We start from the raw sequence: 22,467 nt of genomic DNA on the forward strand, positions 1-22,467 counted from the left end.
TTTTATACTTCAGTGCCCATTCTCTGGAGGTACACATTTGTATGATACTGTAAGAGAAAAGACTTAAAATCTTATTATTCTAGTACTCACAGTCAAAATCGGATATTGACCACCGTATCCTAAATCACACCCTATCTATGGTTTGTACTAGGTGTCATAGGACCCAATATTTTTACATTTCAGAACAAGAGTGGATATGACAGAGTTTTATACTAGGCTGGAGCTGAGCTGTTACCTATTATTCTATAATGCAAGAAGTTTAGACCCATGTCAGAGCTAGAAAAAAAATTCCTCTCAGTGTTCTTCAAGCACTTCAAATGGTATGGCCTGTTAAAAGGAATCACACAGAACCTCAGTCTCTTCCATTCTAAATGGAATCATATCAAACCTCTTTCCCTCAGAAAATTCTTGTAAGGTTAAAATAAGGGGACATAAAGAAACATCAGATAAATTAAATGGAGATTTATAATAGTAACATTATTGCTGGCTCTAGTAATAAAATAGCTATCTGATATTTCCATGAATGTTTTTTTTTTCTCCAGCTTCATTAAAGAATCTTTAAAGCCATAATTATCTAAATAGTATAATCACTTCTCGGCCTTTTGGCTAAGATCAAGCGTAGTATCTAAATAATATAGCCATTATAATTTATGAAACTTTTGTTTCTAATTTTTTTTTGAGAGTGCATATGTGCGCATGAGTGGGGGAAGGGCAGAGGGAGAGAGAGAATCCCAAGCAGGCTCCCTGTCCAGTAAGGAGCCTCAACCATGCTCTGTTGCACAACCATGAGATCATGACCTGAGCCTAAATCAAGAGTCGACTGCTTAAGCAACTAAGCCACCCAGGCAGCCCTGAAATTATGTTTTATGAAAGGTTTGCCCACCTGATAGATGTTAATTTGCAAGTCATGTTTTTTCACGTGTGCTCAGAGATATGCCTTTATCCCTTACTGTAAACTAAGATCACAAACAATTTCCTACTCAGAGAACATGGTGTCCATGTGGAAACTTGATCCTAACAACTAGGACCTTATAGTCCTTCAGGGTCTTCTTCTGAAGATGTTATCACATCCACCTTACTGAGGAAGGGACTCAGTCATAGAGAGTGGGGATTAGTACCAAATCCCTCAAGTTTCTAATTCAACTGCTTTCAACAGCTCCTCAGGACCTCTCAGATCCACTGCTTCTCTCCCCTTTAGTTTTACACTTGTAATTACATTATTTACGGTCATCAATTAACTTGCCAAAATTTCACCTTCATTGCCACATAAATAAATGGATAAGTAGTCTTTAGTTCTTAACAGAGGCTAATAAAACACTGTCAATTTTTTGCCAGTGGTTTAAGATATTGAGAAGTCTCATTCCACAGATGCCTGATCCATATTTTCTCACTTCTTGGAACTATGTTTCTCTCTCTATGCCAAACAGCAAGCCAGAAAGTGAGCAACTGTGCATGCTATGACTAGTTTTTTGTTTTGTTTTGTTTTTTTAATTAATCTATTTATTTTTGAGACAGAGCTGTCAGCATGGAGCCCAAGGCAGGGCTCAAACTTGCAAACCCTGAGATCATGACCTGAACTGAAATCAAGAGTAAGATGCTTAACCAACTGAGCCACCCAGGCATCCCATGACCAGCTATTTACCCAGCAGTGTGAACAACATGTTGGGAAGTCCCTTTCTGTGCCAATGGCTTTAGCTTGTGCAAATCCCAGTTTCTAGCCTCAGTGTCCTCCCATGGATATGTTAGGGAGGAATCTCTCAAAACAGTTCTAAAGACATTCCAAATCCAAAGTGTTATCTGAATTCTCCTTGATATCCTACTGGATAAATTTGAGCAACAATTTTAAACTTAGCAAACAAAAATGGTTTCTCTTCATAAAATTCAGTGATTAGTCAAATTATAGGGTGAAACAAATAGGATGAGATTTCAGACATTCATTAATTGATTTTAATGTTATTCATTCATTCATTCATTTATTCGTGTGTTCAGTTTGGACAGGAGGCGTAACAAAGTGATTTGATTTTCACTTCTTATTCTATGGCACTTTATTATGATTGGTCTGTACCCAGCCACCTGTTCCTGTTTCCTCATTTTCCCTTCATCCTCCATCCCAAATATCACTCCTCTTCCCTCACAGGCACCCACACTGACACGTCTTTTTTTAAGTTTATTTATTTTGAGAGAGAGAGAGCACGCGTACACATTTGTAGGGGAGGGGCGGAGAGAAAGGGAGAGAGAATTCCAAGCAGGCTCCGTGCTGACGCAGCACAGAGCCCAACACAAGGCTTCACTCCACAAACCGTGAAATCATGACCTGAGCGGAAACCAAGAGTCCAATGTTTAACTAAACGAGCCACCCAGGCGCCCCCCACACTGACACATTTAATGTATGTCCCTCTAAGCTATCTTCTGTAAATTAATTTACCTGTATGTATGCCTGTAACACTTATAATTTAAATGCTTATAATTTACACAAAATGATTGCTCTGCCTTTTTCAACATAATATTTAGATATTTATTTATTTTAATTTTTTAAAGTTTATTTATTTATTTTGAGAGTGAGAGAGCATGAGTAGGGGTGGGGCAGAGAGAGAGACAGAGAGAGAGAGAGAGAGAGAGAGACAGAGAGAGAGAGAGAGAGAGAGAGAATTCCAAGCAGGCTCTGTCCTGAAAGTGCAATTCGATGTGGGGCTCGAACTCACACACGGTGAGATCATGACCTGAGCCGAAGTTGGATGCTCAACTGACTGAGCCGCCCACGTGCCCCTCTGTTTACATTATAATATGCAGATCTTTATCATTCCTTCTGACCACTGAACAGTATTACAAATGTTTTGTAGTCATTCACATTTTAACACCTACTACTCTGATGTACTTGACGATTTAGGGACCGTGGCGCTATGACTACAACAGGCACACTAAACAGACTTGTCCTCCCTCGGTGGGGATTGGGAATTGGGCAGGGGTTGAAGAAAGATGAGAGTAGAGAGACTATTCTTTTTAAACAGAAAAGAAAGAGGAAGCCAAGTGTCACTCATCGGGGCTGCTGTAGCCAAAATGGAGAGAGGGGACAAGAACATTTCCTGAGATTCACTACTATAGTTAATCCACTCTGCTGTAATTTGTGTGAGTCCTGCCTGGCCTTGCCCATTAAGCCCACCCTATCTAGTTAGGCCAAGAAGTTAACATTTAAGCTTCTTCCTGAACCATCTCCGTTTTCCCTTTCCCAATCTGTTTGGAATTCCATGCCCCATATTTCTGACCTTGTCTTCTACCTACAACTTCATGCGTGCACTTTGAATCTGACAGCTGATAAAGTTCCAGCCAGACTCACATAATCCCCCTCGATCTATGATTCACATTCACCCTTCAGACCACTGCATTGAGCCGCTCCAGGAAACAAGGGGATGTCTCAAATTCAAGCTTAAAGGCCATCACCGGTATTCAATATTTCAGCAGACTTTGCTGTAGTAAAAGGAATAGAAAAATATGGATCAAATAAACAAAATTGATAGTAATTAGGTGTCAAGGTTTGGGAGATATGAATGGTGAGATCCCATTCCTCTAGCAAAGAAAATCAATGGGTAGTACATTACTTTCCAAATATCTGATTAGCCTACCCTAATTGGACTATCACAAATCCATGAGAGATTTATTACAATACCCCATATTTCACCTTTACTGTCCACATAAGACAATGTGATTAATTGTCCTACATTTTCAGTCATCCTTAAAAATTTTCTAAAAATGAACTCATTTCATTGTGGTATTTCACCAAGGATTTTTCCTCCCTGGGTTTTTTTCAGTAATGAGGCTATACCTGAAAATAGATGCAGTAGGCACTAATACAAAGAACGTTACATAAAGAGAAATTTTATTAGTTTTAAGTGAGCAGAGGATGTAACACTTCTCTGATGTGATCTACAGGAGACAATCTAGCTTCTTGTCACATATGCAGACCCTGTTTTGAATATGAAGAGTACAGTGGGGCGCCTGGGTGGCTCAGTCGGTTGAGCGTCCGACTTGGCTCGGGTCATGATCTCGCGGTTTGTGGGTTGGAGCCCCGCGTCCGGCTCTGTGCTTACAGCCCAGAGCCTGGAGCCTCTTCGGATTCTGGGTCTCCCTCTCTCTCTGCCCACCGCCCCCACTCACACTCTGTCTCTCTCTCCTTCAAAAATAAATAAACATTAAAAAAAAGAGAGAGAGTACAGTGATAACCTAATGCAACATGATCAGAGTTTCAACTCGGTTTCTTTTCATTTTTCCTAGAAATTTCAAACCGGATTATAAAGGTTTGTAGACTATGAATGTAATGTAGTTTTTATTATTAGATAGATGCTGTTTAATTTATTATAGTCATTAAATATCAAATCACAATTATTGCAAAAAGACACATACATATTTTAAAATATGCACATGCGGCATGCAGAAGAAAGGAAGAATTTTAAAAATATGAAATCAAAAGAGGAATTAGGAAAAACTCGCAAGTGGCTATTGCTATTCACCCATCTAGATGGAACTAAAATATCAATTATTTTGTGATTGATGCAAATAAAATACAAATTTAGATCATGTTTTAGTATTATTCTCTTGGATTTTTTCTATTCATTCTAAGTGAAGAGTAAGAAACTAATTCTGAGCCCTCATTACTTCTCTGGCTGCTTCAGTCTGTGCTCTGTCCTGCATAATATTTATCTTTTACCTTCCCCTGTGATTGCAAACCAGGAAGGTTTTATTACTAAGAGGACAAGGCTAATCTTTAGCAAATCTGTTTAAACTGAGACATAAACTTGTCTGTTCAGACCCATGTTCCCTCACTCTCCATCACGTGCCCTACTCTACGGATGCTTCTGTTGACACAGAGGGTTTAGGAAAAGAAATTCCACTTATTACTATCTATTTGCTTGATCCTACCCATCAGCGGCCTAAAAAATTATATAGATGTTTACCTAGTTTTCAAACACAAATTCTTGAACTCAGATGATAAGGTAGCTTCAGTAGTTGCAGAAAAGAGATGGCCTATGATGCTGTATATGCTGAACTTCTAGAAGCCTAAGCAGAGATATTCATCAGCATCATACATACTTCACACAATAATCTGGGGCCACACACATTTACCTTTCTATCAGATTCCAGCAGGGATATCATTAAGATTCCCAGAATGTCGAGACAGAAGTATGCCAAATGATATGGAACGGGCCTTATACAAAAACCCTTGGGACACAGTAGGCTTGGATTGGGGTGCCTGGGGATCTTGTCAAGAATGTAATGATTAATGCTCTGGAGAATGCTTCCTAAGGATACTGATGTTCAAATGAGAAAATCGATCCAAACATATACCATCTACCGGTTTGGGAAATAATGAGATTAAAAATAAAATTATCAGTTGTGCAAAGCATGACCAAGATAAGAGGAAGATTCTGAAGCCTGTGCCAACAATATATCTGGGACTGTCAAGTTCTGCAAGTCCTCTGATCCTGAATATAAGGTCATTGTTGAGCAACATGGAGACTGACTATAAATCAACCAAGAATGAACGAAAACATAGGCCACCTCCCTGAGGTAAGGAACAGAGATTCTATTATGAAATGCTCATCTTCCATTCTCTTAGTGGATTTTAACTCAAGGTACTTTAAAATATACTTATGCCTGTGTCCCACCCCTAGAGATTCTGACTTAATTAACCTGAAGTAAGACACAGACATGTAGGTTTTTAAAATTGCTGAGAAGTTCCTAGTATGGATTGATTCCTCACTTAAATAGGGAAGAAGAGTTATAGAAATTCCTGCAAGTAGTGAAGGGAGTGACTTCTTTGGTACAAATGTTTCAGAGATGCTTTCTTCAAGTTGTAAACCACCGGCCATCTGGGGAGGAACAGACTATAAAAGAACTGACACAGGTACTTGCTTGCAAACCTGTCACAATTGGCTATTCTTGAAAGCATTATCCATACTTGGAGAGGAGATGCCCTACTGAGGCTGTACTCTCTTGTCTGTCATAAAGCAGACCTAGAACAAAACAGCCTCAAGATCTCAGGCTTCTATTATTGAGAATAACTTTATTATATAAGAATATTGGGGAAGGAGTGCCAAAAAGGATCGACTATTTAGACTATTTATTTGTGGGCTTTAATTTATACCCAGAAATTTAATAACAAGAAGGGATTCATACTGATTTTTATGTTGCTGGCGTTGTATTTGTGGTATTTATGTCATCATGGGTCACCTGCACAGTCTCTCGTAAGCTATTTTGGAGCGTATAGCTGAGCATAATTTAACGTGAAAAATAGAATAGAGAAAGAATTTGGGGCTCAGATTCTGTGCTGCAATGGGTTAAGAGGACACAGCAATGGGGATACAGGAAGACCCAGATCTTCTTGCTACATTTCCACTGTGATGCCGAACAGGAAATTTTTACTCAACAATTCCACATTCTAGAGAAAAGTGTCTATATTCTTCTTCATCCTATAAGTCACTCCTCCCCAAGACAGTGAATAATGATTGGCTCCTGTGACCAGTGAATTCTGCGGAAGTGGTGTCAACTCTACTCAGCCTATCTCTTCCTTATGGCCCTCTGAGCCCCAGCATAGTTGAGCTTGTTCACACAAGTTCCCAGATTCTGGGCAAACAAAATGCATCTCTCCCAGTAGCCCCAACCGGGTCTCACTCTGTTTCATCTTCTGTGTCTGACACTCCACGAAGAACAGGGTGAGCCCCACTCTATAGGCTTATTGTCTTAAAAGAGAGCCTTGGGTCACCCACCACATTCTACCATCCAACTTTACCAGCAATAAAATCTGATACATTAACTTGCCTCATTTTGCTGCTTGGGTCAATTTTTCAATTTGTAACAATGAAGAAAGAAAGATGAAAAAGTGAATAATCATGTTAGGACCCCCAAAACATTGCTAAAAGTAATTAAGTGAAACTAGCAAATAATATGATTCCAATGTCCCCATCACTAAAATGCTTTCAAGTTCAAGTGTCTATACCACTAAGATTTGCTTTGAAAGATCCGTATGTATACACATAAATGTGTGCATGTGTGTGTATGTATATAGAGAGAAACAGACTGAAGGAGAGAGAGCACTCTCAAAGCAGTTCATAAATATATGTGTATTATGTACACATAATATACATATGCACATATATCACATATACCATATATACAAACTATATGAGTATAATACATATATATATATATATGTGTGTGTATATATACATTAAACCAGTTTATCAATTAGGCTTATGAATTATTCAAATGTAAGATTCTTTACTTTGAAAATATTTTCTCACAAACTCTAGGAATCCTCAGTGAATTTATAGCATTTTTCAAGAACATAAGAATTTTAGTGAAAAAAGCAAAGAGAAAACAAATAAATAACTCTAATTTATTCACCATAAAATCTGTAGCATGTCACTTGAAATCAGTTTCCTTTGCCTGATCTGTAAAAAGAAATAATATTAACAGATGCCCTATCAAAAACAATTATTTCAGGGTTTAAATAAATTGAAAAGAATCAAATCCTTATGTGAAATTCAAAAGACCATGTGATTGTTGTTGTATTTACTTTCATTAAAAATAAACAAGAGCTTAGAATAAAAACCAGACTCTTCTTCCCAGCTGTTTGTGATCTTATCAACCATTGACAAATTAGAATGCAATTTAATAAACTTATCTCGAAAATTACATGCTATTAACAAAAGTTATATTCTCATCAAAGTTGTGGTAACATCTGCAAACACTTTTAACCCATTACTCAACAAATCACCTAATACCTAATATGTATTTACTAGCGCATGAAGGCACCGTGAAGTTAATGAGGTCAGAACACAGGCCCTAGAGCTGGACAGCCCTAGCTCAAATCCCTTATTAGTTCTGCAGCTTGACTGCTTTCCTTAACCCCCTGTGACTCAGTTTACTCACATATAAAATAATATCTACCTCATAGGGTTGTTTGAAGGACTAAATTTGATACGTATATATTAACAATTTAATACAGTACCTAGAAGATAGCACTCAACTCTTATTATTACTAAAGAAGTGTTTGTTATCTTGTCTTTTATTAATGTCACTTTTCATTTATTCCAAAATGTTATAAATATGCTTAAAATGCTAATGTCTTGATAATTTTGCTGCAGTCTTCCTTCCTTGAACATTTCTGGCAAATCTCAGCTTAAGTCCTAATCAGGCAATGAAAAAAAAATACATATAATAGCTCAGAAAATATGACCAAAATTAAAAAGAAAATGAAAACCAACAATTTATCTAACCAAATATTATCTTCCTTTTTATATCACCAAGTAGCACAACTGACGTTTTTCGTTAAATTGTCATTTTGAAACTTACATGACTAAATTGAATAGCTCTTTTGGCAGCTTATAGGCAAATCCTTAGATTCTGCTTTGAATGGCCAAGTCACAAGTCTATATATCAGTCCACTTGAGACTTTATTTTAATCACATACAATAGATTTATGATCCCTTTGATGCCAAATAAGCATTTCTGAAATCCTAGAAGATCCAAGCATCTGTCTTGTCTAAAAGTAATCACATTAGCACACTGATGAATAGTAAAAGACTTCTGCCAACTTATAAGCATTATACAGCAGAGAGAGAGACAGCCTCTATCAAACTCCTAAGAATATTGTTTTATTACAATTTATGGTGAATATACCTAATGTGCAGATTTTCCCAACACAACTTCACCCAACAAGATAGTGTATATTATACAACAGAGCCAACATCTACAGCACTATTCCAGTTTCCAAATTCATTCTTAGAAATCTAGAACTAGCTTTAACAGGTACTTCATCACCATTTGCAAGTTTCAAAGCTTGGAAATATGAAACAGTGGATGAGTTTATGGACCTTTTACCTTAAAACCTCATGTTCAGTGATAAATGACGATAGTGTGGCTACACTTGAAATCAACTATATCTTTGGATTCAACTCAAATACTCCTACTGAAGTTAAAAAATAAGGCTAAATTAATAAAATTTTAAACACCAAGTCAGACCAGTGCTTTACTATACCTAATGCTGATTATATCATTAATAAACCACTAGGGCTGTCTTAACAAAAAAACACAGACTTAAGCCCCAGGCTTAAACAGAAATTTAACTTTTTATACCTCTGGAGGCTGTAAGTCCAACATCAAGGTGTTGACAGATTTGGTTTCTCCTGAGACTGTTCTATGGGGCATACAGATGACCATCTTCTTTGTTCTCACGTAGCCTCTCCTCTATGAACATGCACTCCTGGCGTCTCTAGAACACCAGTCCTGCTGTCCCTAAGGACATCAGTCCTCATGACCTCAATAATTACCTCTTTAAAGCCCTTTCTCTGAATATAGTCATATGGAGGGTTAGGGATTCAATATATAAATTTGGGGGGAGATAAATTTTAGTCCACAATATTATCTCTTTTGCAAAGTAAAATGTTAGCAGACAATAAGCTCATTTTATTTTCTCCCAAGTTCCAAGCTTCAAAATATCAGTGCTGATTTATACCACCCATGATAAAGTAAAAGTCATAAGCTTAGGATTTGCTAAGAATAGTAAAAGAGAGTTAGGAATATATTAAACCAGAAAAGAAAAATTTTAATAAACCAGAAAAGAAAAATTTCTAATTAATCAACCAATATTTTTATCTGGTCATACAAAAGAGTCATAGAATTTAAAGACAAAAAAACATACTGATGTAAGGTTCCAGAATATCAACATAAATATCTAGTTAGTATTATGGGAGTAGATATCTCAAGGAAGATGAAAAACCAGCATAGGCAAACAGTACCCAACTTTAACAAACACTAAGTCTGGGGCACTATGGATGGAAATGCTTTAAGCCATATACACAACCCTCCAAAAAAGAAAGTCATGCATACATATGTACAAATGCTTTTTGAGCATAGACCCTCCCCCTTAAAGTTAACAATGTGCAATCACATTTGAATCCATTATTGAATGCTTTTGTGATTTTTTTTTCAAACAAGTGTTTCTCAAAATACAACTAATAAAAAGTAGTAGTTTGCGGAGAGAAGTTAAGGTGGCAGAGAAGTAGGGGGACCAGGCTTCCTTCATCCCTCAAACACAGGTATCTATTGAGATCAGATCACATGGAACACCCAGGAAATCAATCTGAGGACTGGCAGAAGAATCTCCATGGTTGGAGGGAGACAGCGTGGCAGGACTAGGTGCATGGAAGTGAACTGGGGTAGAGAAAAATGGCAGTTCCACAGAGGGGCAGGAACCCTTTCTGTGGAGGGACAATATACAGGGGGGTGTTGAGAGAGTGCAACACTGGGTTCACACAGAGTAGAACCTCTCTAGATCATGGACTGGGAAGCTAGAAGTACTGAGTGTTGCAGGGTTTTTTGCAAAGAGTCTTTGGAGCTCAGATTCTGAGGTTTTGGAAGTGTGCAACTTTCTTTGGAGCAGAGCTATGGCATGCGCTCCTAGGGAGGAGAGAGCTGGCCCCAGAGGGCATAGCATGGTATAGAGATCTCCAGGGCACACTGGGAGAGAACATTCCCCTTCCTGGAGTATTTCTGGAAGAGGTATACTGCCTCCCCAAGAACAAAAGATGCTGCAGGCACCAATAAGAGGCCTTTTGTCAGCAGGGGACGGAGGCACGCTCAGAGGGAATACAACCCTTGCTGATTTTAGTGGTGTTACACCATAGATTCCGTGCACTGCACAGGCGTGGGACTGTTTTTCCAAGACAGACGACTTCAGACACAGTGCAGAGAGGCTCTGCTCCAGAGCAAGTGGAGTAGGCCTGCCCGGTGCCAGATCCTTTAAGACTTTGAGTTTTGATACCCAGCCACATGACAAAGAAAAAACGCAAGAGTTGTGGCACAGAGTGAGCTGACTGCCCTCACTATTCTGTGAGGGCTGCTAGAACAGTGAGGTTGGTGAGATCCCCTGTCCGGGGATGAGAGATTGGGGTGGCACCATTTCCCCCCCAACACCAACACGGTGTGACTTCAGAGAGCAGCACAGCAGCCCCAGTGGAGGCAGGACCTGTTTACACCAAACCCAGCCCCCCTGTGACTGGCAACTGCTTAAAATTGGGGCAAGACTGACTCTGAGCTACCATATTGGCCCTCTCCTCCACAAGGCCAGAACAGGCAGTACCCTGCATGTATAACGTGTACTAAAAATTGAGTGCTTCAAAACAAAACCACAGTTCTGGTGAAGATAGGACCAGGTTTAATTTTTTTTTTCTTCTTTCTCTTTTCTTTCTTTTTTTTTTTTCTTTTGGAATCAGGCTCATCGTTTCCCATGTGTTTGTTTCATTTCCTTTTTTTTTTTTTTCTTTTTTTTCTTTTTTTGGGGGGGAGGGATGAGGCTTCAATTTTTCATTTCTTTTTCTTTTTCTTTTTCCTGTCTTTTTCTCCAGATCAGCCTTATAGTTTTTTTATTCTCTGGGTCTTTTTCATTCCCTTTTTCTCTTTTTTTTGGAATCAGGCTTCCTCCCTCCCCTTTTTTTCCCCCAGGCTTCTTTTAACAAACAAGTCAAAGCACACCTAGCTAAAGGTCCAAACACTCCCCACTGCAAACAAGGAGGGGCTCTGCAGAGGACTAACCAGTGGGAAAGAGCAGCCAAAATGCAAGAGCAGACTGCACGCAGCACACACCAGAAACACTTCTTGAAGCACCAGGCCTGGGACAGTGTATAACCCTTTGTTAATATAGCAGGTCTCTCAGCTACAGGAAACCTAACAAACAAGCTTTTGAAACACATAAAAACAGAAACAGCCAACATAGCAAGATGGAGAAATTCTCCCCAAAAGAAAGGTCAAGAAGAAATCACCACCAGGGACTTGCTCAAAACAGATATAAGTAATATATCTGAACAAGAATTTAGAACATCACTCATAAGACTACTAACTGGGCTTGGAAAAAAAAAAAACATAGAATACACCAAAGAAACCCTTGCTACAGAGACCAAAGACCTAAAAACTAGTCATACTGAAAACTATTCAGGCTGAAATAAAAAATGTTATTATAAATGAGATGCAAAACCGACTGGATATAGTCACAACTAGGATTGAAGAAGCAGAGGACAGAATAGGTGATATAGCAGATAAAACTATGGAAAATAATGAATCTGAAAATAAGACAGAAAGGACACTGTTAGATCACAAGGGGAGACTTAGGGAATTTAGTGACCCCATAAAATGAAACAATATCCATATCATAGGAGTCCCAAAAGAAGAAGAGAGGGGGAAAAGGGCAGAAGGTTTATTTGAACAAATAATAGCTGAGAACTTCCCTGGATCTGGGGAAGAAAACACACATTCAAGTACAAGAGGCCCAGAAAACTCCCCTCAAAATCAAGAAAGACAGATCAACACCACAACATATCATAGTGAAGCTTGCAAAATACAAAGATATAGAGAAAACTATGGAAGCAGCTAGGGACAAAAGGTCCTTAACCTACCCTTAACCAAGGGTAGACACATAAGGTTATCAGGAGACATGTCCACTGAAACTTAGCAGGCCAGAAGGTTGTGGTAGGAAATATTCAATATGCTGAATGGGAAAAATATGCAGCCAAGTATATTCTTTATTCAGCAAGGCTGTCATTCAGAATAGAAAGAGAGATAAAAGGTTTCCCAAACAAAAACTAAAGTTCATAACCACTAAAACAGCCTGCAAAGAATTTTAAGGGGGACTCTTTGAGTGGAGGAAATTTTTTTTTAAAAAATTTTTAAAATACTAAAGCAACAAAGACTACAAAGGAGTAGAGAATATCACCAGAAACACCAACTTTGCAAGTAACACAATGGCTCTAAATTCATATCTTTCAATAATCACTCTGTATATAAATGGATGAAACACTCCAATCAAAAGACATAGAGTATCAGAATGGATAAAAAACAAGATCCATCAATATGCTGCCTATGAGAGACTCATTTTAGGCATAAAGTCACCTGAAGATTGAAAGTGAGGGGATAGAGAACCATCTGTCATGCTAATGGATGTCAAAAGAAAGTCGGAGTAGCCATACTTATATCAGACAAACTGGATTTAAAACAAATACTCTAGGGGTGCCTACGTGGCTCAGTCAGTTAAGCATCTGACTTCAGGTCAGGTCATGATCTCACAGATTGTGAGGTTGAGCCCTGTATCAGGCTCTGTGCTGACAGCTCAAATTCTATGTATCCCTCTCTCTCTGCTCCTCACCCACTTGTGCTCGCTCTCTCTCTCTCTCCCAAAAATAAATAAACATTAAAACAAAGACTCCAATAAGAGATAAAGAAGGGCATTATATCATAATTAATGGGTCTATCCATCAAGAAGAGTCAATAATTATAAATATTTATCCCCCCAACTTGAAAATACCCAAATATATAAACCAATTAATAACAAACATAAAGAAAATCATTGATAATAATACAATAATAGTAGGGGATTTTAATACCCTAAATACAGCAATGTACAGATCATCTAAGCAAAAAATCAAGGAAACAATGGCTATGAATGACACACTGGACCAGATGGACTTTAACAGATATATTTGCAAAATTTCATCCTAAAGCAGGAGAATATACATTCGTCTCAAGTACACATAGAATATTCTCCAAAATAAAACTGGATCACAAATAATCCCTCAATAGGTATAAAAAGAGATAATACCATGATATTTTCAGATCACAATGCTATGAAACTTGAAGTCAACCACAAGAAAAATTTGGAAAACCCCCAAATACATGGAAGTTAAAAAAAATCCTACTAAAGAATGAATGGGTAACCAAGAAATTAAAGAAGAAATAATAAAATACATGGGAGCCAATGAAAATGAAAACACCACAGTCCAAACACTTTGGAATGTATCAAAGATAGTCCTAAGAAGAAATTATATTGCAATTCAGGCCTATCTCAAGAAGGAGCAAAGGTCCCCAATACACAATCTAACCTTACACCTAAAGGAGCTAGAAAAGGAACAGCAAATAAAACCTAAATCTAGCAGAATAAGGGAAATAATAAAGATTAGAGAAGAAATAAATGATATAGAAATAATAAAACAATAGAATAGCCAACAGAAGTAAGAGCTAGCTTTTCAGGGGGGAAAAAAAAACATAATTGATAGCCTCCCAGCCAGACTTATCAAAAAGAAAAGAGAAAAGACTCAAATAAATAAAATCATGAATGAAAGAGGAAAGATCAGAACCAACAACACAGGAAGACAATTATAAGAGAATATATGAAAAATTACATGCCAGCAAACTGGGCAATCTGGAAGAAATAGACAAATTCCTAGAAACATACAAACTACCAACAATGAACTAGGAAGAAATAGAAAATTTGAACATACCCATAACCAGCAAAGAAACTGAATCAGTTACCAAAAATCTCCCCAAAAAACAAGAGTCCTGGGCTAGATGGGTTCCCAAGAGAATTCTACCAGACGTTTAAAGGAAAGTTAATATCTATTCTTCTCAAACTATTCCAAAAAATAGAAATGGAAGGAAAGCTTCTAAACTCATTCTATGAAGCCAACATTACCTTGATTCCAAAACCAGACAAAAAACCCACTAAAAAGGAGAATTATAGGCCTATATCCCTGATGATCCTGGAGGCAAAAATTCTCAACAAGATACTGCAAGTTGAATTCAACAGTACATTAAGAGAATTATTCATCATGATAAAGTGGGATTTATTCCTGGGCTGGTTCAATATTTGCAAGTCAATCAATGTGATATAGCACATTAATAAAAGAAAGGGTAATATGATCCTCTCAATAGACGTAGAAAAATCATTTGACAAAACACACCATCCATTTTTATAAAAACCCTCAAGAAAGTAGGGATACATGGAACATACCTCAACATCATAAAGGCCATATATGAAAAACCCACAGCTAATATCATGCTCAACGGGGAAAAACTGATATCCTCTCTCCTACAGTCAGGAACAAGACAAGGATGCCCACTCTCACCATTACTATTTAATATAGTAATATTAAATAGTATTTAATTCAATAGTATTTAAGTATAGAAGCCTTAGACTCAGCAATCAGACAACCAACAGAAGTAAAGGGAATACAAATCAGTAAGGAAGAAGTCAAACTTTCACTATTTGCAGATAACATGATACCCTGTAGAAACCCTTAAAGACTCCACCAAAAAATTGCTAGAACTAACACATGAATTCAGCAAAGTTACAGATATAAAATCAATGTGCAGAAATCTGTTGCATATCTATACACCAATAATGAAACAGCAGAAAAATAAAGCAAGGAATCAATCCTATTTACAGTTGATACCTAGGAATAAACCTAAATAAGTGGTAAAAGAACTGTACTCTGAAAACTATAGAAGACTTATGAAAGATATTGAAGATGAAACAAAGAAGTGGAAAAGTATTGCATGCTCATGGATTGGAAGAACAAACATTGTTAAAATGTCCATATTACCCAAAACAATCTACACATTTAATGCAATCCCTATCAAAATACCACAAGCATTCTTTGCAGAGGTAGATCAAACAATACTAAAATTTGTATGGAATCACAAAAGACCCTGAAGAGCCCAAACAGTCCTGAAACAGAAGAACAAAACTGGAGACACGATTCCAGATTTCAATCTATATTACAAAGCTGTAGTATCAAGACAGTATGGTACTGGAACAAAAACAGACACATAGATCAAGGGAACAGAACAGAAAACCCAGAAATAGGCCCTTAACTATATGGTCAACTCATCTTCAACAAAACAGGAAAGAATATCCAATGGGAAAAACACAAACTCGTCAACAAATGCTGTTGGGAAAACTGGACCACTTTCTTACACCATACACATAAACAAACTCAAAATGGATGAAAGACATAAATGTGAAACAGGAAACCATCAAAATCCTACATAAGAAAACAGACACCAACTCCTTTGACCTTGGGTGCAGCAACTTCTTACTAGACATGTCATAAAAGGCAAGGGAAATGAAAACAAACATGAATTATTGGGACCTCATCAAGATAAAAGGCTTCTGCACAGCAAAGGAAACAATCAACAAAATTAAAAGGCAGACTATGAAATGGGAGAAGATATTTGCAAATGACACATCTGATAAAGGGTTAGTGTCCAAAATCTGTAAAGAACTTATCAAACTTAACACCCAAAAAACAAACAACCCAGTTAAGAAATGAGCAGAAGACATGAATAGACACTTTTCCAAAGAAGACATCCAGATGGCTAACAGACACATGAAAAGATGCTCAACGTCACTCATCATTAGGGAAACACAAATCAAAACCACAATGAGATACCACTTCACACCAGTCAGAATGGCTAAAATTAACAACACAAGAAAAACAAGTGTTGGCAGGGATGCAAAGAAAGAGGAACCGTCTTGCACTGTTGGTGAGAATGCAAACTGGTGCAGCAACTCTGGAGAACAATATGGAGGTCCTTCAAACAACTAAAAATAGAACTACCCTATGGTCTAGCAATTACACTATTAGGTGTTTACCCAAAAGATACAAAAATACAGATTTGAAGGGGTATCTGTACCTCAATATTTACAGCAACATTATCAACAATAGCCAAACTATGGAGAGAGCCCAATGTTCATCGACTGATGAATGGATAAATATATAAAATGGATATATATATATATATATATATATACACACACACACGTAAGTGTACATATGTATATATACATATGTGTATAGATATATAGATATAGACACAGACACAGACATAGACATAGACAGATTTACCACTGAGAAAGGAAAACACTTCCCCAGTGTGGCACTTTCCTTAGAGAGAATGTTGGGTGGAGCAGGAAAACCATGGAATAGGGAATTAGTTTAACAGACAGCACTGGAGAGAAAAACAGCTGACCTCATAAAACTACAGCTAAAGATGGGTCCTGAGCTATCATCCAGGGAAAGTGGTCAGCCATAAACTTATGGTGGAAACATATAGTTTACTGTTAAGAATATAGTTTTTGAATGTAACAAGTATCATTAGAATCTAAAAGAGACCAAAGAAACATCTTGGAAAAAAAATCGAAGTGTCTGGGAGGCAATGTAGTTTTAGCACACAAAAAAGAAGCATGAAATGTATGGTTCAGAGCATGAAAGTGGATGAAATGGCTTCACAGGAACTGATTAAATCTGTAAAACTAGTTTTTTAAATCAAATATTTCTGCTATCCGTACCATAAACCAAGTACATAGGATTCACTGTAACCCAGCCTTTAAAAGAAAACTTTAAATAATAAATTTAAGTTGAAATGTTATTTCCAAGAGAACTTTGGGGAAAAAAAAAAAAAACTACTACTATCCACTAAACAAGTTCCATACAGAATTTGAATATAATAGTTTAACAAAGTACCCTCCATGTGCTGCTCAAAACCGTTTTGTCTAACATGAATCTAATAAAATAGTTAAGAACAACCTAATTTGGCAAAGGAAAAAGCTTAATGCTCTAAAAAGCAAAAAGATAAGTAAGAAAAAGCAAACGAATGGCAAGATAAAAAATATAAATACCACTGAGTTCCTAAATAATTTGGTCCAGTGTCAAAATTGGACCAAAAATATTTGCATCTGGCTTAATTTAATAAGGAGGGAGGAAAGGAAGAGAGGAAGAGAGAGTGTGTGGGAGAGTGAGAGAGTGGGAGGGAGGGAAGGAGGGAACTGTAACCCTGGGTTTAAAAACCCAAATATGTTTGTTCACTTGGAAAACCTCCGAGTGAGGTGAGTGAGCTAGGTTCTATTAAGGACACTATCCTTCAGGATACTTTCAGGACACTTCTCTTTCATTAAGCATAGTAGAATTATAATTTGCTAAATGAAATTTTCTCATTATCTTCCATAGAACCCATTTCAAAGGCCTCGTATAAAAGCATATAAAGAAATGGTTCATTTCTTTAAAGAAGCTTAGCTCCCCTTAGAGCCCAACAAAATCCTAACATTAATACTCAGTGGTAACTTAAAGTTAGATGGCATGTGATTGTTCATTCTCAAATTCCTATGTTCTAGAGCAGGTGTTTTTCTTTACTCAAAGTTTTTCATATTATATTTCCATATTTCCTTTCTTTCCATACAAATGACTGCAATTCTTTTTTGATCATATGCATATGTAAACACATATGTATTATACACACACACATACACACATACACACAATATTTGCACACATAATATGAGTTGCTAGCTACCTTCTTCCCATGCCCTAGTTTCATGACAGAAAAGAAAAAGAAGATTTGGATTGTTGGGTGATGTTTCAGACATAGGGTAGAATGACAACAATCATGGACAGGCCATCCAAAGAAGTAATACAATTGCCCTTGAGTGACCTTTAAACATTCATATTGATATTTCAATATTAATATTGAAAATGATCCAATAAAATGATTCTTGGAGATATTTCTCCAATTGTATCATTAAGTAATCTTAAATAATGTATAAGAAACATTTCATTTAATGGTTATGCTTTTATATAAAGATTATAGTTGGGCCAACATGATAGGAAATTAACACCACATTCTGCTTTCTTTTTCTCCTTCCCCCTCAAATACCCTCAACAATTTAGTCTTCATTTCCTTAAGAGGAACAATCTAGAATCATAGAAAATTAGAGCATCAACAAAGCTATATGTTCTTACCATAGCCACATTTCATACTCCAAACAGCTGGCCAAATGTTTAGTTTCCAACAAGTAGATGGTGATTATTGATAAAAGTATAATTTGTAACTTTTTTCCTTCTATGAAGATTAAATATATTGGGAAGTTGTCACGATTCTGTACATGTTTGAAGCTAAATTCAAAGTTTCACTATGTCTGTCTGATGAACTGGCGGGTTGGAGCCCCACTTCACCATCTGCAGTGCCTCTTTGTATGAGTTTATATGGAATATGAGTTTATAGGAATAAAGGGGCTCACCAGGCGTAAGCTTATTATGGGGCCTTTGTTTTTGTTTTGTACCTGCCAAATGAGGCAATGGGTCAGGGATGAGAGGAAAGAGATAATGAAAGGAGAGACTTCCCTAGCCTAATCCCATGGATTCAGTTTAAGCACTAGGTTGATATCAGTGTTTTAAAATTTGAGAAAGCTGTATACATTTGGGACATTATGAGACAGGCTGAGGGGCAAGTGGAGCTGCTGTGGACCGAGTCACCTGCAGATGAGGTGGAGTGTTTTTTCCAGTTTTTGCAAGGAATATAACCTGGCTTCAAAATAGTGATGATATAAAAGAACACACTTCTAAATGTGACCTCAAAGTTCCTGTGCTATAGAATTTCAAAAAATAAAAACCTCAAAAACAAAAACCCTGAAACCTACATAGAGAGAGAACATTCTTTTTTTTTAATATATGAAATTTATTGTCAAATTGGTTTCCATACAACACCCAGTGCTCACCCCAAAAGATGCCCTCTTCAATACCCGTCACCTACCCTCCCCTCCCTCCCAACCCCCATCAACCCTCAGTTTGTTCTCAGTTTTTAAAAGAGAGAGACAACATTCTTAGAGGGAAAAGAAGCTCCAATGATAGAGATGGGACACACCTTCCACCCAAAATAATTTCTAGACAGCAGAAAAGGCAACCTCAGTGTAAGCATGAAGGGAACTCTAAACGATCACATCCAGGCACAGTAGTCTCCCAGAAATAATTGTCCAGGCCTTTCGTGGGGACCCTACAGGGATGCAGAAGTGGACAGCATAACAGCAAAATGTGGATATTAGTAGGATTGTCCACAGCCAGTGAGTCCCAGGGAAATTCTCAAAAAAAAAAAATATATTAGCCTTGAGTTAACAAATCACAATCAAATGTGTAGACGCAGTTTTCATAGAGAAAATCAGTGATGGAATCAGACATTTCACACACACACATTTGAACAGCCAATTAACAACTAGAATTTCCTGGGGGAAAGGGCATCTATTTTAGTAATAAGTTATATATTAATAGGACTAAACATGCTACTTATCAATTATTTAAGTTTAGTCTTTTTTTGGTAGATAGAAATTTTACTTTTTTGACACTATTTCACTTGGAAAAATTTTGGTTTTATTAAAAAGTGGTGACACTCTCTTAACCATCAACAATATACCTTCTGCAGATAGTTCTATCACAGACAGAAATACAAATGTGAGCAAAAATAAAATGCCAACTCAGACATGCCTTGAGTTTTTTAGTATCTTTCTTCTATCTTTCAATATATTCATCTTCCAAGTAAATCTCTTTTCCATGTTTCATAGTTAAAGTCAAGCCTCCAAATCTATTGGGCTTGTGAAACAATTGGCAGTGTGAATCATTTCTTGAGAAACTTGGATTAAACCAGGAAATAAAGTTCTAGGATTAAAATGGAAACCTAAGCCCATGCATTTGACTATCTCCTTCTCCCAAAGGCAATGGTCCAAGAAGATTGTTGCGTTATCAAGTCTGTCCAGAAGTGCAGATAAAAACTAGAGTTAGCAGTCAGGAGCCCTGTGAGCTTCCAAACTATTTTGTCTGTACTGATAAAACTGACTGATAAAAGAAGCTGGACTGGGTCACTGGGGAAAAGGAGTATGGGACATCTTTATGCCCCTTAACTATTAGAGGCCTAGCCTCTAATTTCCCTGTCCTAATTTTAGTCCAGATGTCAGAGATACAGGATTACCTTATCTTTAAGCAAGAAGGTATTTGTGTTACAATTTGAAGTAATTTGGGTTAAAACCATTAAAACGGCTTATATGAAGGAATTAAAATATAGGTGCTATTTTATTTTTACTTTCATCAAAACTACAAAGAAGATCAGACAACCAACATGGTCTAAGAAAGGAGAAATAAGTCACAGAAGAAGAGCAAAGATATCTCTTAGAAGCCAGGCCAGAGTAAGAGAAGAGGCTGTAGTTTTTAACAGAGAGTCTTTATGTGCCAGAAACCGATACAGTATCCATACATCCCTCTAAAAATTATTTTGGACAGTTTGTTCTAACTAACTTGAAAATCAATCAGAAATAGTTCCATTTCCAAAAAAAAATGGGCTAGACATGTTGAATAACAGAAAAGATGAAAAAATGAAAAGAAACATTTGTACTAAAGTGTTAACAAGAGGAAGAACTGCAGAATTAAGACCAAGAGAAAAGGATAACCTACAGCAATGAACCCAGATCTGGGACCAGCTCCTCTATTATGGCATCTGGCATTCTAGTAGAGAGGCTGAAAAACTGAGGAGTTTCAGCAGGTCACCTGCCTGGGAAAATGAGAACTGGATCTGAGGTCAGGCTTGAGTAAGAGAAAGCCAGGTAAAACTAGATCTCCCCTTAGGAACAAGGAGTAAAAGGAAGAAAGTGATTCTGGGAAGGACTGAAGACTACTCTTTACACCACTGTGTAACTTAATTAATGACATGTGGGAAGTCTGGCTGCCTTTGGGAGGAGAAAATCAAGTAAGTGAGCTTTGTCCGCTACTTCTGGAAGTTGGATTATATGTATGTTATCCCTGTTCATTCATTGCTTCTTTCATTTTTTCCCGTACTTGCCAATCTTTGATCTCTCAGTATTTCATCTTACATTTGTTTCTAATCTGCTATTAATCCATCCTTCATATCAGTTATTGTGTTGTCAGTTCTTGAAATCCCAATATTTTGTTTTATTTTTATGTATATAATTTATTGTCAAATTGGTTTCCACACAACACCCAGTGTTCACCCCAACAGGTGCCCTCCTCAGTGCCAATCACCCACTTTCCCCTCTCCCCCACCCCCTAAAATCCCAATATTTTAAAATAAGGTTCATTTCCTTCTCAAATGCCCCAGTCTTGTCATAGATTTTTAGACACATATTAATATAGTTATTTAAAAATCTTTGATTATCTGGATATCCTGTTCATTTGTTTCTATTTCTATTGTTTTTCTAGATTTTCCAATGTTAGAATCAAGAATTACAGACAGAATTTAAGGTATGGAATGGTCAAAACCGTTATCAAGCTAAAGATTTAGAAAATACAATAAACTAGAAATATCACAGATGCACAGTAGACACATTTTGTAGAATAGGACTAAAAAAATGACAGACAATTTTAGAGTCAGACAAAAAAGAGAACAAAACATACAACACTGCTAACGTTGTATGAACATGATCATATAATCCCTTATGAAGCAAGAACTTACAGAGCTAAAACAGCAGGACATTTTAATACACCTCTTTCATTTGCTCATAAAGCCAACAGATATAAAAATAAGTAAGGATATAGAAGATTTGAATAACATGATGAGACAGTTTAATCTAATGATCATTGTTCCACATCATAATCTGAAGGAGATTCTATTATTTACATCCCCATTAATTAGATGGGGAAAAAATTGTGGCTTATAGAATCTACTGCACCAGATTGCTCAGCTAATGAGTGCCAGAACTGGAATGTGAACCCTCAGCCCATGCTTTTTCCTGCTACAAGACCCTACATCCCAGAGTCACATGTAAACAATGTAGGAAACATGGATTTTCTTCATATCAATTGGGCATAA

General features: G+C 37.0%; 1 pseudogene; it reads left to right on the forward strand.

Moving 5' to 3' along the window:
• Nucleotides 1-586: 586 nt before the first annotated feature.
• On the forward strand, nucleotides 587-748 carry LOC131513351 (U2 spliceosomal RNA; annotated as a pseudogene).
• Nucleotides 749-22,467: the final 21,719 nt, after the last annotated feature.

The sequence above is a fragment of the Neofelis nebulosa genome, chromosome 5 (genome assembly GCF_028018385.1).
Source record: "Neofelis nebulosa isolate mNeoNeb1 chromosome 5, mNeoNeb1.pri, whole genome shotgun sequence".
NCBI classification, from domain to species: domain Eukaryota; kingdom Metazoa; phylum Chordata; class Mammalia; order Carnivora; family Felidae; genus Neofelis; species Neofelis nebulosa.